Source organism: Rattus norvegicus, chromosome 1 (assembly GCF_021556685.1).
Source record: "Rattus norvegicus strain SHRSP/BbbUtx chromosome 1, alternate assembly SHRSP_T2T, whole genome shotgun sequence".
NCBI classification, from domain to species: Eukaryota; Metazoa; Chordata; class Mammalia; order Rodentia; family Muridae; genus Rattus; species Rattus norvegicus.
Genome location: NC_141534.1, coordinates 82,251,543 through 82,268,002, shown reverse-complemented (window position 1 = coordinate 82,268,002; position 16,460 = coordinate 82,251,543). Strand labels below are relative to the sequence as shown.

Here is a 16,460-nt window from a genome sequence, read left to right as displayed (position 1 = left end):
ATTCTAAGAGTAACTGACAAACAAATTCATCAACATAGGTGGATCAGAAAATTGAGAGTTCTCCCATGATCATAGATCATCACAATTAACATAGTAAAAATGGCCATCCTACTAAAAGCATTCTACAGATCCAACACCCTCCCTATTAAAATCCCTACTCAATTCTTCAAAGACATAGAAAAATAAATTCTCAAATTTATCTTGCAGTGCAAAAAAATCCAGAAGAGTGAAAACATTTTTATATAATAAAAGAACTGTTCAGGGAATCACCATCCCTGATGTCAAGCTATACTAAACAGCAATAGTTATAAAAACTTCATGGTATTGATAGAAAGATGGACACATTGAACAATGAAGTAGAATTGAAGACCCGGAAATGAAACCACATACTTAGGGACAATAGGTCTTTGAAAAAGAAAACAAAAATATAAAATGGAAAAAAGAAAACATCTTCAATAAATTGTGATCTAACTAGCAGTCACTATGTATAAAAATGAAAATAGATTCATATATATCACCAGCAGAGAAAGTGGCAAAATACCTTGAACTTATTGGTTCAGAGGGAAATTTACTAAATTTCTTAAACAGAACCCCAATATCTCAGTCTCTATGATCGAGAATCGATATATGGGTCTGATGAAACTGGAAAGCTGTAAGATGAAGGACATAGTCAATAAGACAAATCTGCAACCTACAGATTATGAAAAAAGGAAGAAAAAATTTTAATGCCTCCACATCCAGTCGAGTGCTAATATCCAAAATATGTAAAGAAGTGAAGAAGCTAATCACCAAGAAACCAAGCAACCCAAGCAAAAATGTGGTATAGAACTAAACAAAGAACACACACCCACTCCTAACTCAGCTCCTTAGCATTTCCCTACCCTGAATCATGGAGCCTCTGTAAGGCCAAGGACATCCCTTCCAGTGATAAGGCAGTTCCAGATGGAACCATGGGTCACACCATTTGTACTCTTTGGTAAATGGTTTTTTCCCTGTGAATCTACCTCCAAACATTCAATACTAATGAAAAAGTAATGTAATATTAATAATTGAATTGAAAATCATGATCTTCTTCTCTGATTATCAGGGTTTTTTTCAATTTAACAATTTTTGCTGTCCAATCTATTCTACATTATCTTTGTTTTCCTACATTGATTTTTTTATGAGATAAAAATTGGAAAGTAATTTATTGGGTTCACGTCTGCAAATTTCACAAAATTCGCAGAGAACCCAAAACAATTTGAGAATGTTTCAGGATCAGATCTATGGAAAGGAAAACTAATATAGTACAGCCAGTGCCAGCAAGATTCCCCAGTGTGTAAAGTTGTCATAAAACCCAAATTTGATATCTGGGCCTCATTTTGTGAAGAGAGAGAAACTATTCTCCAAAGTTGTCTTAGTTCCACATGTATGTCATATCCATGGAATTCATTCATGCATACAAATATACACAACAAAGGAAAGAAAGATTAATACTAATTCTAATATTAATACTAATACTACTACTAATAATAATGTACGCCTATCCTTTCAGTCTGCTTTCCTGCCACAACTAATATTGTCTATTCCTAAATAGATAACATTTTTTGAAAGAGGTTCTAATAACAAAGGAGATAAGCCCCAAAATTGACAAGTATGAAAAAGTTAAAATGCTTTTGTATAGAAAAAAAAATCAGTTGAACAGTCCTACAGCAGAATGGAAAATGAACCTTCCTTATTATGCTTCATACCAGGGCTAACATATAAAATATATTTTTTAAAACTGTAAAATTAAAAGTATAATCTTAAATCTTCCAGTCAATAAGTGAATTAATGAGCTAAATGAATAATTGCAAAATAAACATATTCTTTAACTGTTGAGTTCTCTTAGCTATCTCATAAATGTGAATTAAAATTACCATGAGATTATAGCTTAATACAGTTATAATAGATAACAAGAAAGAAACCAGAAAACATAAGAAGATGTGAACAGGAATGGAAACTAGTGTTCGCTATAGATATTAGCATGAGCTTTGTAAGAAATATGAAACAGACTTATGGGTGTCCTTCTTATAGGGCATGGCTTACTTCTCCACAATATTGTTATACTAATCACAGTAACTGAAACATAGACCACCACAGCTACCTGAAACAGATGACCAGATACAGAATATGAAGTACCCAACAGTGTGGAATATTAGTCGCTGAAAACAGGAATTTACCTTTGCTGGACTGAACTAAAAATTGTGGTATTAAGCAAAGTATCTTAAACCCCAAAAAACAAATGCTATGCTATTTTTTCTCAAATTTAACATCCTAGATTTTAATTTCCGTGTGTTTGTACATGGGGAGTATAGTGGGTAGACATAATACTGCTTGTATTCTATTGTTTTGTTTTTTTTTCTTTCTTTATTAACTTGAGTATTTCTTATTTACATTTCGATTGTTATTCCGTTTCCCGGTTTCCAGGCCAACATCCCCCTAACCTCTCCCCTTCCCCTTCTCTATGGGTATTCTCCTTCCCATCCTACCCCCACTACTGCCCTCCCCCCAACAATGACATTCACTGGGGGTTAAGTCTTGGCAGGACCAAGGGCTTCCCTTCCACTGGTGCTCTTACTCGGCTATTCATCGCTACCTATGAAGTTGGAGCCCAGGGTCAGTCCATGTATAGTCTTTGGGTAGTGGCATAATTCCTGGGAACTCTGGTTGGTTGGCAATGTTGTCCTACATTGTTTTTGCTCATTTTACACTGCAGCCATGGCTGAAAGAAAGTATTGTTTAGAAATATTGTCTTAGTATCTTAGACTAAACTATTGACTATGAAGCAACACTGAGTTCTAATGTGCAAACTTTCTTCATAAAAATCTTTCTACCCATCTATTCTTACTTTCAATCTAGAATCAACAATGACCTCAGAGAGTTTACTCTTGGTTATATACTCATTAATCTCTTTCAGTGGATTTGGACTAAACGAAAGCAGAGCATATGTAGGAAACTCTTTGGTTTGGGTGATAATATATCCTATTTTGTGTTTCAATGACACACAAACAATTTTAGTGTTTTGCACTCGATATTGTTGTACACTTAAAGGTCAATGCTCTTCATATGTATGACTTCTGGGTCCTGTTATAAACTATAAGTTATAAACTGGGTCCTAGTGTGCTGAGACTTGTATCTAGAGGGATTTCAATGGAGAAGTCTTTCATAAAAATACTGAGTAAAATCGTCTATCATGACTGAGGGATGGGGCCACATACCCTTCACAAAAATTTTAACTCAGAATTCTTTATGTGAAAAGAAAAGACAGGAACAAACTGTGGAGCAGGGACTGAAGAAATTATCATCTAGAGACTGCCCAACATGTGGAATCACTTCATATGCATTCAAAAAACCAGACACTAATGCTGATTGCAAGAAGTCCTTGCTGAGTGGAGCCTGATATAACTGTCCTCTGAAAGCCTCTACCAGAGCTTGACCAATACAGATGCAGATTCTGGCAGTGAACCATTAGACTGACCATCTGTATTTCAATGGAGAAGGTAGGGGAAAGACTAAAGGAGCTAAAGGGATTTGCAACTCCATAGGAAGAACAACAGTATCAACCAACTAGATATTGCCAAACTCATACAGACTAACCCACCAACCAAAGAATACACATAGAAGGACTAATGGATCCAGCTGCATATGAAACAGAGGATTGCCTAATTTGACATCGGTGAAAAGTGAGGCTCTTGGTCCTGTGAAGGTGCATAAAGGAAGCCAGGAGTGATTAAGTAGTTGGGCAAGCACCCTCACATAACCAGGGGTAGGGGGATGGCAAAGAAATTTGGCAAGAGGAATCTGGGAATGGGGACAACTTTTAAAAGGTAAGTAAATAAAATAACCCAGAAAAAAAAGAAAAGAAGATTTTAAATGAAATCTTCAATAGTCCAGAATTAGTATGCATGTTTTTGTTTTTCATAATTAAGATATGGCACACTAACAAAAATGGAGAATATGTTTTAGGAGTATCTGCAACTCAATCAACATTTTCTTACTACTGAACCATTCCTCAATTCAATCAACCTCTTTCTCTCTTCATGACATTGTGAGAATGCTTAATTTTAAATTCATGAATGATGTTTCTATCTATATTTTACTATCAACTGCACATGATACACTCATTCCCAATTCCTTCATCTCTTTTCAGTTTTCAAATAATACCTCTACTACGTTCTTTGTTCAAAGATGTGAAAACACATACACATGCACACACACACACACACACACACACACACACACTTACTGCTAAAATTACATACACTGTTATATTGAGACTCAGAATAGTCCAACTTTCCCCAGAGAGTTTTTTTTGTTTAAAATAATAACATCTTGTAACATTGCCAATTAGTGTTAAGAAGATGATATAATCCTTGAAGGTTTGAGAAAACTTTCTTATTTATTGGTAAATATTTCATTTCTGTCATCTAAATTGTGATATGAATATGAGAACAGTGGATCCAGAAATCTTATGTGTTTAACTTCAACAATTTTTTAAATCACTTTTGTATTATATAACATCAATTTCCTTAATAATTTATGAGATTGTTTCAGGAGTTTTAGTCTAAAGAGTTATATTTACTATTAGATATCCATTGAATTATAATGTTGAAATTCTAGGAATGCAGGTTACTGCTCTCTGCTCCTCCTTATTCCAGACAGAACCGCATCTTCTCCTGCAGTGCCAGCCTTGTACTGTAGACAAGATGGTAAATGTCTGTGTGAACATATTTGACAGTATTGTGCACCTTGTTACTAGGGCTGCCTTCTAAGCATCTGGCAAAGTGGAAATTGTTGACATGAATTATCCCTTCATTGAATTCAACTAAATGGTCTACATGTTCCAGTATGTCTCTACTCAGACCAAATTCAATGACACAGTCAAGATTGAGAATAGAAAGCTCATCATCAATAGGAAGACCATTACACTCTTCCAGGAGCATAACCACACTAACATCAAATGGGCGATACTGGTGCTGAGTATGTCATAGAGTCTACTAGTATTTGTACCTCCGTGAAGAAGGCTGGGGCCAATTTGAAGAGGGGGGGCAAAAGAGTCATCATCTCTGCCCCTTCAGCTGATGCACCCATGTTTGGGCAGACTGTGAACCATGGGAAAAAAGACAAGATACTCAAGATTGTCAGCAATGCATTGGGAACCATCAATGGTTCAGACAATCTGTCCAAGGTCAAAAATGACAACTTTGGCATCACAGAAGGGTTCATGAGCACAGTCTATGCTATCACTGTCACTCAGAAGACTGTGGATGGCCCCTCTGGAAACCTGTTGTGTGAAGGCCATGTAGTAGCCCAGAACATCACCCTACATCGAGTGGTGATGCAAGGGTGTTGGTAAGGTGATCCCAGGGTTGAACACAAAGCTACTGACATGCTTTTCTGTGTTCAATCCTCCAATATATCCTTTATAGATCTGACATGCCACCTGGAGAACCCCACCACATATGATGTAACATCAAGAATGTGGTGGGAGAAAATACACTGTAGAGAAAGCAAGAATATAATTTCCTTGCAATGAAACGAAAAGAGAGACACACAAACATAATTCCACCTCTAACAATGAATTTTTACAGGAAACTACAATCATTATTCCTTAATATCTCTCAACAACAGCAGACACAATTCCCAAATTAAAAAAATATACTAACAGACTGGATATATAAAGAGGTTTCAGCATTTTGAAGCATGCAGGAAACACACCTCAGGGAAAAAGACAGACATGACCTCAGAGAAAATGGCTGGAAAACACCTTTCCAAGAAAATGACCCGAAGAAAAAAGATGGAGTTGTCATTCTAATATCAAAGAAAATTGACTTTCAACCAAAAGTTACTTAAACAGATAAGGAAGGACACTTCATAGTCACCAAAGGAAAAATGCATCAAGACGAATTCTCAATCCTAAATATCTGTGCTCCAAATGCAAAGACACCTACATTCATAAAAGAAACTTTACTAAAGATCAAAGCACACATTGCACCTCAAACGATATTAGTAGGAGATTTCTTTCTTTTTTTTTTAAATTAACTTGAGTATTTCTTATTTACATTTCGAATGTTATTCCCTTTCCTGGTTTCTGGGCAAACATGCCCATAATCCCTCACCTCCCCTTCTTTATGGGTGTTCCCCTCCCCACCCTCCACCCATTGCCGCCCTCCCCCCAACAATCACTTTCACTGGGGGTTCAGTCTTAGCAGGACCAAGGGCTTTCACTTACGATGGTGATCTTACGAGGATAGTCATTGCTACCTATGAGGTTAGAGTCCAGGGGCAGTCCATGTATAGTATTTAGGTAGTGGCTTAGTCCCTGGAAGCTTTAATTACTTGGCATTGTTGTTCATAAGGGGTCTCGAGCCCCTTCAAGCTCTTCCAGTTCTTTCTCTGATTCCTTCAACGGGGGTCCTATTCTCAGTTCAGTGGTTTGCTGCTGGTATTCGCCACTGTATTTGCTGTATTCTGGCTGTGTCTCTCAGGAGAGATCTACATCCGGCACCTGTCGGCCTGCACTTCTTTGCTTCATCCATCTTGTCTAATTGGGTGGCTGTATATGTATGGGACACATGTAGGGCAGGCTCTGAATGGGTGTTCCTTCTGTCTCTGTTTTAATCTTGGCTTCTCTATTCCCTGACAAGGGTATTCTTGTTCCCCTTTTAAAGAAGGAGTGAAGCATTCACATTTTGATCATCTGTCTTGAGTTTCCTGTGTTCTATGCATCTAGGGTAATTCAAGCATTTTGGCTAATAGCCACTTATCAATGAGTGCATACCATGTGTGTTTTTCTGTGATTGGGTTACCTCACTCAGGAGGATATTTTCCAGTTCCAACCTTTTGCCTAAGAAACTTCATAAAGGCATTGTTTTTGATAGCTGCGTAATATTCCATTGTTTAGATGTACCACATTTCTGTATCCATTGCTCTGTTGAAGGGCATCTGGACTATTTCCAGCTTCTGGCTATTATAAATAAGGCTGCAATGAACATAGTGGAGCACGTGTCTTTTTTATATGTTGGGGCACCTTGTGGGTATATACCCAGGAGAGGTATAGCTGGATCCTCAGGTAGTTCAATGTCCATTTTTCTGAGGAACCTCCAGACTGATTTCCAGAATGGTTTTACCAGTCTGCAAGCCCACCAACAATGGAGGAGTGTTTCTCTTTATCCACATCCCTGCCAGCATTTGTTGTCACCTGAGTTTTTGATCTTAGCCATTCTCACTGGTGTGAGGTGAAATCTCAGGATTGTTTTGATTTGCATTTCCCTTATGACTAAAGATGTTGAACATTTCTTTAGGTGTTTCTCAGTCATTCGGCATTCCTCAGCTGTGAATTCTTTGTACAGTTCTGAACCACATTTTTAATAGGGTTATTTGACGACCTGCGGTCTAACTTTTTGAGTTCTTTGTATATTTTGGATATAAGCCCTCTGTCTGATGTAGAATTGGTAAAGATCTTTTCCCAATCTGTTGGTTGCCGTTTTGTCCTATCCACAGTGTCCTTCGCCTTACAGAAGCTTTGCAGTTTTATGAGATCCCATTTGTCGATTCTTGATCTTAGAGCATAAGCCATTGGTTTTTTGTTCATGAAATTTTTTCCACTGCCTATGTGTTCACGATGCTGTCATAGTTTTTCTTCTATTAGTTTGAGTGTATCTGGTTTGATGTGGAGGTCCCTGATCCACTTGTACTTAAGCTTTGTACAGGGTGATAAGCATGGATCGATTTACATTCTTCTACATGGTGACCTCCAGTTGAACCAGCACCACTTGCTGAAAATGCTATCTTTTTTCCATTGAATGGTTTTGTCTCCTTTGTCAAAAATCAGGTGCCCATAGGTGTGTGGGTTCATTTCTGGGTATTCGGTTCTGTTCCATTGGTCTATCTGTCTGTCTCTGTACAAATACAATGCAGTTTTTATCACTATTGCTCTGTAATATTGCTTGAGTTCAGGGATAGTGATTCCCCCTAAAGTCCTTTTATTGTTGAGAATAGTTTTAGCTATTCTGGGTTTTTTGTTATTCCAGATGTATTTGCAAATTTTTCTGTCTAACTCTTTGAGGAATTGAATTGGTATTTTGATGGGAATTGCATTGAATATGTAGATCGCTTTAAGTAAAATGCCCATTTTTACTATGTTAATCCTGCCAATCCATGAGCATGGGAGATCTTTCCATCTTCTGAGGTCTACTTCAATTTCTTTCTTCAGAGTCTTGAAGTTCTTATTGTACAGATCTTTTACTTGCTTGGTTAAAGTCACACCGAGGTACTTTATATTGTTTGGATCTATTATGAAGGGTGTCGTTTCCCTAATTTCTTTCTCGGCTTGTTTCTCTTTTGTGTAGAGGAAGGCTACTGATTTGTTTGAGTTAATTTTATACCCAGCCACTTTGCTGCAGTTGTTTATCAGCTTTAGTAGTTGTCTGGTGGAACATTTGGGATCACTTAAATATACTATCATATCATGTGCAAATAGTGATATTTTGACTTCTACTTTACCAATCTGTGTCGCCTTGATTTCCTTTTGTTTTCTGATTGCTCTGGCTAGAAATTCAAGAACTATATTGAATAAGTAGGGAGAGAGTGGGCAGCCTTGTCTAGTCCCTGTTTTTAGTGGGATTGCTTCACGTTTCTCTCCATTTAGTTTAATATTAGCAACTGGTTTGCTGTATATGGCTTTTACTATGTTTAGGTATGGGCCTTGAATCCCTATTCTTTCCAGGACTTTTATCATAAAGGGGTGTTGAATTTTGTCAAATGCTTTCTCAGCATCTAATAAAATGATCATGTGGTTTTGTTCATTCAGTTTGTTTATATAATGGATCACGTTGATGGTTTTCCATATATTAAACCATCCCTGCATGCCTGGGATGAGGCCTACTTGATCATTGTGGATGATTGTTTTGATATGCACTTGGATTCGGTTTGCCAGAATTTTATTGAGTATTTTTGCATCGATATTCATTAGGGAAATTGGTCTGAAGTTCTCTTTCTTTGTTAGGTCTTTGTGTGGTTTAGGCATAAGAGTAATTGTGGCTTCATAGGAGTTCGGTAGTGCTCCATCTGTTTCAATTTTGTGGAATAGTTTGGATAGTATTGGTATGAGGTCTTCTATGAAGGTCTGATAGAATTCTGCACTAAACCCGTCTGGACCTGGGCTCTTTTTGGTTGGGAGACCTTTAATGACTGCTTCTATTTCCTTAGGAGTTATGGGGTTGTTTAATTGGTTTATCTGTTCCTGATTTAACTTCCGTACCTGGTATCTGTCTAGGAAGTTGTCCATTTCCTGAAGATTTTCAAATTTTGTTGAATATAGGCTTTTATAGTAAGATCTGATGATTTTTTGAATTTCCTTGAATCTGTAGTTATGTCTCCCTTTTCATTTCTGATTTTGTTAATTTGGAAACACTCTCTGTGTCCTCTCGTTAGTCTGGCTAAGGGTTTATCTATCTTGTTGATTTTCTCAAAGAACCAACTTTTGGTTCTGTTGATTCTTTCTATGGTTCTTTTTGTTTCTACCTGTTTGATTTCAGCTCTGAGTTTGATTATTTCCTGCCTTCTACTCCTCCTGGGTGTATTTGCTTCTTTTTGTTCTAGAGCTTTTAGGTGTGATGTCAAGCTGCTGACATATGCTCTCTCCTGTTTCTTTCTGCAGGCACTCAGAGCTATAAGTTTTCCTCTTAGCACAGCTTTCATTGTGTCCCATAAGTTTGGGTATGTTATACCTTCATTTTCATTAAATTCTAAGAAGTCTTTAATTTCTTTCTTTATTTATTCCTTGACCAGGTTATCGTTGAGTAGAACATTGTTCAACGTCCACGTATATGTGGGCGTTCTTCCTTTATTGTTATTGAAGACCAGCTTTAGGCCGTGGTGGTCTGATAGGACTCATGGGATTATTTCTATCTTTCTGTACCTGTTGAGGCCCGTTTTTTGACCAATTATATGGTCAATTTTGGAGAAAGTACCATGAGGAGCTGAGAAGAATGTATATCCTTTTGCTTTAGGATAGAATGTTCTATAAATATCTGCTAAGTCCATTTCGCTCATGACTTCTCTTAGTCTGTCTAGGACTCTGTTTAATTTATGTTTCCATGATCTGTCCATTGTTGAGAGTGGGGTGTTGAATTCTCCTACTATTATTGTGTGAGGTGCAATGTGTGCTTTGAGCTTTAGTAAGGTTTCTTTTACATGAGTAGGTGCCCTTGTATTTGAGGCATAGATATTTAGGATTGAGAGTTCATCTTGGTTGATTTTTCCTTTGATGAATATGAAGTGTCCTTCCTTATCTTTTTTGATGACTTTTAGTTGAAAGTTGATTTTATTTGATATTAGAATGGCTACTCCAGCTTGCTTCTTCCGACCATTTGCTTGGAAAGTTGGTATCCAGCCTTTCACTCTGAGGTAGTATCTGTCTTTGTCTCTGAGGTGTGTTTCCTGTAGGCAGCAGAATGCAGGGTCCTCGTTGCGTATCCAGTTTGTTAATCTATGTCTTTTTATTGGGGAGTTGAGGCCATTGATGTTGAGAGATATTAAGGAATAGTGATTATTGCTTCCTGTTATATTCATATTTGGATGTGAGGTTATGTTTGTGTGCTTTTCTTCTCTTTGTTTTGTTATCAAGATGATTAGTTTCTTGCTTTTTCTAGGGTATAGCTTGCCTCCTTATGTTGGGCTTTACCATTTATTATCCTTTGTAGTGCTGGATTTGTAGAAAGATATTGTGTAAATTTGGTTTTGTCATGGAATATCTTGGTTTCTCCATCTATGTTAATTGAGAGTTTTGCAGGATACAGTAACCTGAGTGGGCATTTGTGTTCTCTTAGGGTCTGTATGACATCTGTCCAGGATCTTCTGGCTTTCATAGTCTCTGGCAAAAAGTCTGGTGTGATTCTGATAGGTCTGCCTTTATATGTTACTTGACCTTTTTCCCTTACTGCTTTTAATATTCTTTCTTTATTTTGTGCATTTGGTGTTTTGATTATTATGTGTCAGGAGGTGTTTCTTTTCTGGTCCATTGTATTTGGAGTTCTGTAGGCATCCTGTATGCCTATGGGTATCTCTTTTTTTAGGTTAGGGAAGTTTTCTTCTATGATTTTGTTGAAGATATATACTGGTCCTTTGAGCTGGGAGTCTTCACTCTCTTCTATACCTATTATCCTTAGGTTTGATCGTCTCATTGAGTCCTGGATTTCCTGTAAGATTTGGGCCAGTAGCTTTTTCCGCTTTACATTATCTTTGACAGTTGAGTCAATGATTTCTATGGAATCTTCTGCTCCTGAGATTCTCTCTTCTATCTCTTGTATTCTGTTGGTGATGCTTGTATCTACGGCTCCTTGTTTCTTCCATTGGTTTTCTATATCCAGGGTTTTTTCCATGTGTTCTTTCTTGATTGCTTCTATTTCCATTTTTAATTCCTTCAACTGTTTGATTGTGTTTTCCTGGAATTCTTTCAGGGATTTTTGTGATTATTCTCTATAGGCTTCTACTTGTTTATTTATGTTTTCCTGGAATTCTTTCAGGGATTTTTGTGATTGTTCTCTATAGGCTTCTACTTGTTTATTTATGTTTTCCTCGAATTCTTTCAGGGATTTTTGTGATTCGTCTCTAAAGGCTTCTACTTGTTTATTTATGTTTTCCTGTGTTACTCTAAGGGAGTTCTTCATGTCTTTCTTGAAGTCCTCCAGCATCATGATCAAATATGATTTTGAAACTAGATCTTGCTTTTCTGGTGTGTTTGGATCTTCTGTGTTTGCTTTGGTGGGAGAATTGGGCTCCGATGATGCCATGTAGTCTTGGTTTCTGTTGCTTGGATTCCTGTGCTTGCCTCTCACCATCAGATTATCTCTGGTGTTATTTTTTCTGCTATTTCTGACAGTGGCTAGACTGTCCAATAAGCCTGTGTGTCAGGAGTGCTGTAGACCTGTTTTCCTGTTTTCTTTCAGCTAGTTATGGGGACTGAGTGTTCTGATTTCGGGCCTGTTGTTTTTCTTATCTACAGGTCTTCAGCTGTTCCTGTGGGCCTGTGTCTTGAGTTCTCCAGGCAGGTCGCTTGGAGCTGGAAGGTTTGTCTTACCTGTGGTCCCAAGGCTCAACTTTGCTTGTGGGGTGTTCCTTATGAGCTCTTCATGGTGGCAGCAACCAGGAAGATCTACAACGCCCTTTCTGGGAGCTTCTGTGCACCAGGGTTCCAGATGGCGTTTGGTGTTTTCCTCAGGAGTCAGAGATGTGTGCTGAGTGTAGACTCTTCTTGTTTCCCAGTCTTGTCTGCCTCTCTGAATGTTTAGCTCTCCCTCCCACGGGATTTGGGTGCAGAGAATTGTTTATCAGGTTGGTCCCTTCAGGTTCTGGTGGTGTCTCAGACGCAGCGGATTTCCTGCTCCTGTGCCCTTACCCAAGGGAACCCAGAGGCCATATACAGTTTCCTCTTGGGCCAGGGATGTGGGCAGAGGTGGGCTGTGCTGGTGGTCTCTTCTGCTCTGCAGTCTCAGGAGTGCCCACCTGTCTCGGTGGTGAGCTCTCTCTCCCACGGGCTTTGGGAGTAGGGAGCTGCTGCGGGCAGGGAACCGCGGTTTTGGGACTCCCCAGTAGGAGATTTCAACACCACACTCTCATCAGTGGACAGATCATTGAAAGAGAAATTAAAAAGAGACATAGATAAATTAACAGAAGTTAAGAACCAAATGGTTTTTAAAATATTTATAAATCATTCCATCCTAAAACACAAGGATATATCTTCTTCTCAAAACCTCATGGTACCTTCTCCAAAATTGAACATATAATCAGTCACAAAACAGGCCTCAACAGATACAGGAAGATAGAAATATCCCCAGGCATCCTATCAGATCACTACAGAATAAAGCTGGTCTTAAATAACAAAAATGATGATAGAAAACCCACATATACATTGAAGTTGAACAACGCTCTATTCAATGACAACTTGGTCAGGAAGAAATAAAGAAATCAAAGACTCCATAGATTGTAATGAAAATGAAGGTACAACATTCCCAAATGTATGGGACACAACAAAGGCCATGTTAAGAGGAAAACTCACAGATCTGAGTGCCTGCAAAAAGAAATAGGAGAGAGAATATGTCAGCAGCTTGACAGCACACCTAAAAGCTCTAAAAAAGAGGAGTAAATAAACCCAAGAAGAGTAGAAGTTAGGAAATAATCAAACTCAGGGCTGAAGTCAACCTAGCAAAAAGGAAAAGGAATATACAAAAAAATCAACAAAACCAGGAGCTGGTTCTTTGAGAAAATCAACAACATCAACCTCCGTATCAATCCAGATACACTCAAACTAATAGAAGAAAAAGTGGGGAAGAGTCTCAAACACATGGACACTGGGCAAAATTTCCTGAATAAAACACCAATGGCTTATGCTCTAAGATCAAGTATCGACAAATGGGAACTCATAAAACTGCACAGCTTCTGTAAGGCAAAATACACTGTCATTAGGACAAAATGACAACCAACGGATTGGGAAAAGATCTTAACCAATCCTACATCTGATAGAGGGCTAATATCCACCATATACATAGAACTCAAGAAGTTAGACACCAGAGAGCAAAATAACCCTATTAAAATGGGGTACAGAGGTAAACAAAACATTCTCAGCTGAGGATCATCGAATGACCAAAAAGCACCTAAAGAAATGTTCAACATCCTTAGTCATCAGGGTAATGCAAATCAAAACAACCCTGAGATCCCATCTCATACCTGTCAGAATAGCTAAGATAAAAACTGACGTGACAGCAGACGTTGGCTAGGATGTAGAGAAAGAGGAACACTCGTCCACTGTTGGTGGAATTGCAAAGTGGTACAACCACCCTGGAAGTCATTGTGGAGGTTCCTCAGAAAAATTGAACATTCCACTATCTGAGCACCCAGGTATACCACTCCTGGGCATATACACAAAAGATGATCCAACACAGAACAAAGACACATGCTCCACTACATTCATAGCAGTCCCTTCAACAAAAGAATGGATTCAAAATTGTGGTGAACCTGCATAATTGAGTACTGCTCAGCTATCAAAAACCATGACTTAATGAAATTCATAGGCAAATGGAATGAACTAGAAAATATCATCATGAGTGAGGTAACCCAATCACAGATAAATACATTTGGTATGAACTCATTGACAAGTAGATACTAGCCCAAAAGCTCGGATTACCCAAGATGCAATCCACAGACCACAGGAAGCTCAAGAAGAAGGATAACCAAAATTGGATTCTTCCACTCCTTCTTAAAAGGGGGAAAATATCCAGAGGAGGGGCTACCGAAGCAAAGTTTAGAGTATCAAGTGAAGGAATGGCCATTCAGTGCCTGCCCCACTTGTGGTTCATATACATATACAACCACCAAAACTAGAAAGATTGATGAAGCCAAAAAATGCATGCTGAAAGGGACCAGATATAGATTTCTCCTGAGAGATACATCCAGAGAATATCCAATACAGAGGTCAACGCTTGAAGCCAACCACTGAACTGAGAACTGTCCCCTCCCCTTGGGGGGGAATTAGAGGAAGGATTGAAAGAGTTGAAGGAACTTGTAACCCCATAAGAACAACAATGCCAAACAACCAGAGCTTCCAGGGACTAAACCACTACTGAAAGACTATACATGGACTGACCCAGGGCTCCAAGTACATGTGTAGCAGATAATAGCCTTGTTGGGGCACCAGTGGAAGGGGAAGCCCTTGGGTCTGCCACGATTGGACACCCAGTGTAGAAGAATATGTGGGGCAGTAAGGGGGATGGATGGGGGGAATACCTGTATGGGAGAGTAGCAGGGGATGAGGACTTATGGACAGGAAACCGGGAAAGGGAATAACATTTGAAATGTAAGTAAAGAAATATATGAAATAAAAAAAGAAGGTGGTGAAGCAGCCACCTGAGGTCCCACTAAAGAGCATCCTGGGCTTCACTAAAAACCAGGTTGTCTCCTGTGACTTCAACAGCAACTACCACTTTTCCACCTTTAATGTTGGGGCTGCCATTGCTCTCAATGACAACATTGTAAAGCTCATTTCCTGGTATGAGAATGAATAGGGCTAGAGCAACAGGTGTCAGACCTCATGGCCTGCATGGCCTCTGAAGAATAAGAAACTCAACAGTATCCACCTCATCCCAGCAAGGATAGCGAGACCAATGTCCCTAAGTGCAAACTTCTGGAGCCATTCCTGTAGGTAACAAAACAGACATTTAAAAAGTATTAAACAAATTCTTCATTGTTTAGGAAAAATAGTAAATGGAAAATAACCAAAAGTAATATATATTTTCAAGCCTCATATCCTAATAAACATATATATAGAACATTACAAATAATCACAAAAAATAAAATTTCTTCTTTTCATGCATGGATTATTCTCCCAAATTAGTACATACTCAGTCATAAAAACAATCTCTACAGATACAGGAAATTCATTTATATTATTAGTCTAGCATGCATAACTACAGAGCATCAAGAATTAGAGAATATACAGAAACATTTCAAACGCATGGAAGCTGAAAAAGTATTATGATTATTAAAGCAAGACAAAACTCATCAAAAAAATTAAAGACATCCTATAATTCATTGAAAATAGTTTAAAACATACCCAAATCAATGGAACAAAATGAAAGCTAACATAAGCTTTAATTATACTAAGTGCCTGCTACAACTTAACAGCCCACTTGAAAGCTTTAGAATAAGAAGAACTCAGGAAACATAAGAACAGTAATTATCAGATATAACAACATGACTGGGGGAATAAATAAGAGAGAAAGAGAGGAAAGAGAGGAAAAAACACAAAGAATCAAAGAAAACAAAGAGTTGGTTCTTTAAGAAATAACTGAAGAAAGTCACACACTTAGCCAATCTAAACAAAAAGTCATAAGAGGAAATTCAAATTAATAAAATCAGGACTGAAGAAAGGGGCATCACCAGAAACAACAACTAACCATAAGAATCATAATGGCATTCACTAAAATTCTTTACTCAATTATGATGGAAAATTCAAGAGAAATGTTTGATATTCTCAGTAGATAACTCTTAGAATATTTTGGTCTAGCACAAATTCACATTTCAAATAAACCTATAATCCTGATGGAAACAAAAGCAATCATTAAGATCTCACAATATCATTTCAACAGTCCTATGGATTTAGAGTAATTAAAATGTACAGTATTGGTACAGGAACAGACAGATTGATGGGTGGATTAAAATTAAAGTATCAGACGTTGGATCGATGTGGTGCTGCCGCGTTCTCTTCGGGCCGGGGCCTAAGCCGCGCCAGGCGAGGGACGGACATTCATGGCGAATGGTCATTCAGCGCGAATGGCAACCGCTCTTCTCGTTCTGCCAGCGGGCCCCTCTTCTCTCCTCCCCATTCCTTTGCAGGGTGGTGTGTGGAAGTCAGGGGTGCGGCTGTCAGGCACGAGCACTGA

General features: G+C 38.3%; 1 pseudogene; it reads left to right on the top strand.

The window, feature by feature from the left end:
• Positions 1 to 4,727: 4,727 nt before the first annotated feature.
• Gapdh-ps111 (Glyceraldehyde-3-phosphate dehydrogenase, pseudogene 111) lies at positions 4,728 to 15,083 on the top strand (annotated as a pseudogene).
• The last annotated feature ends 1,377 nt before the right edge of the window (positions 15,084 to 16,460 follow it).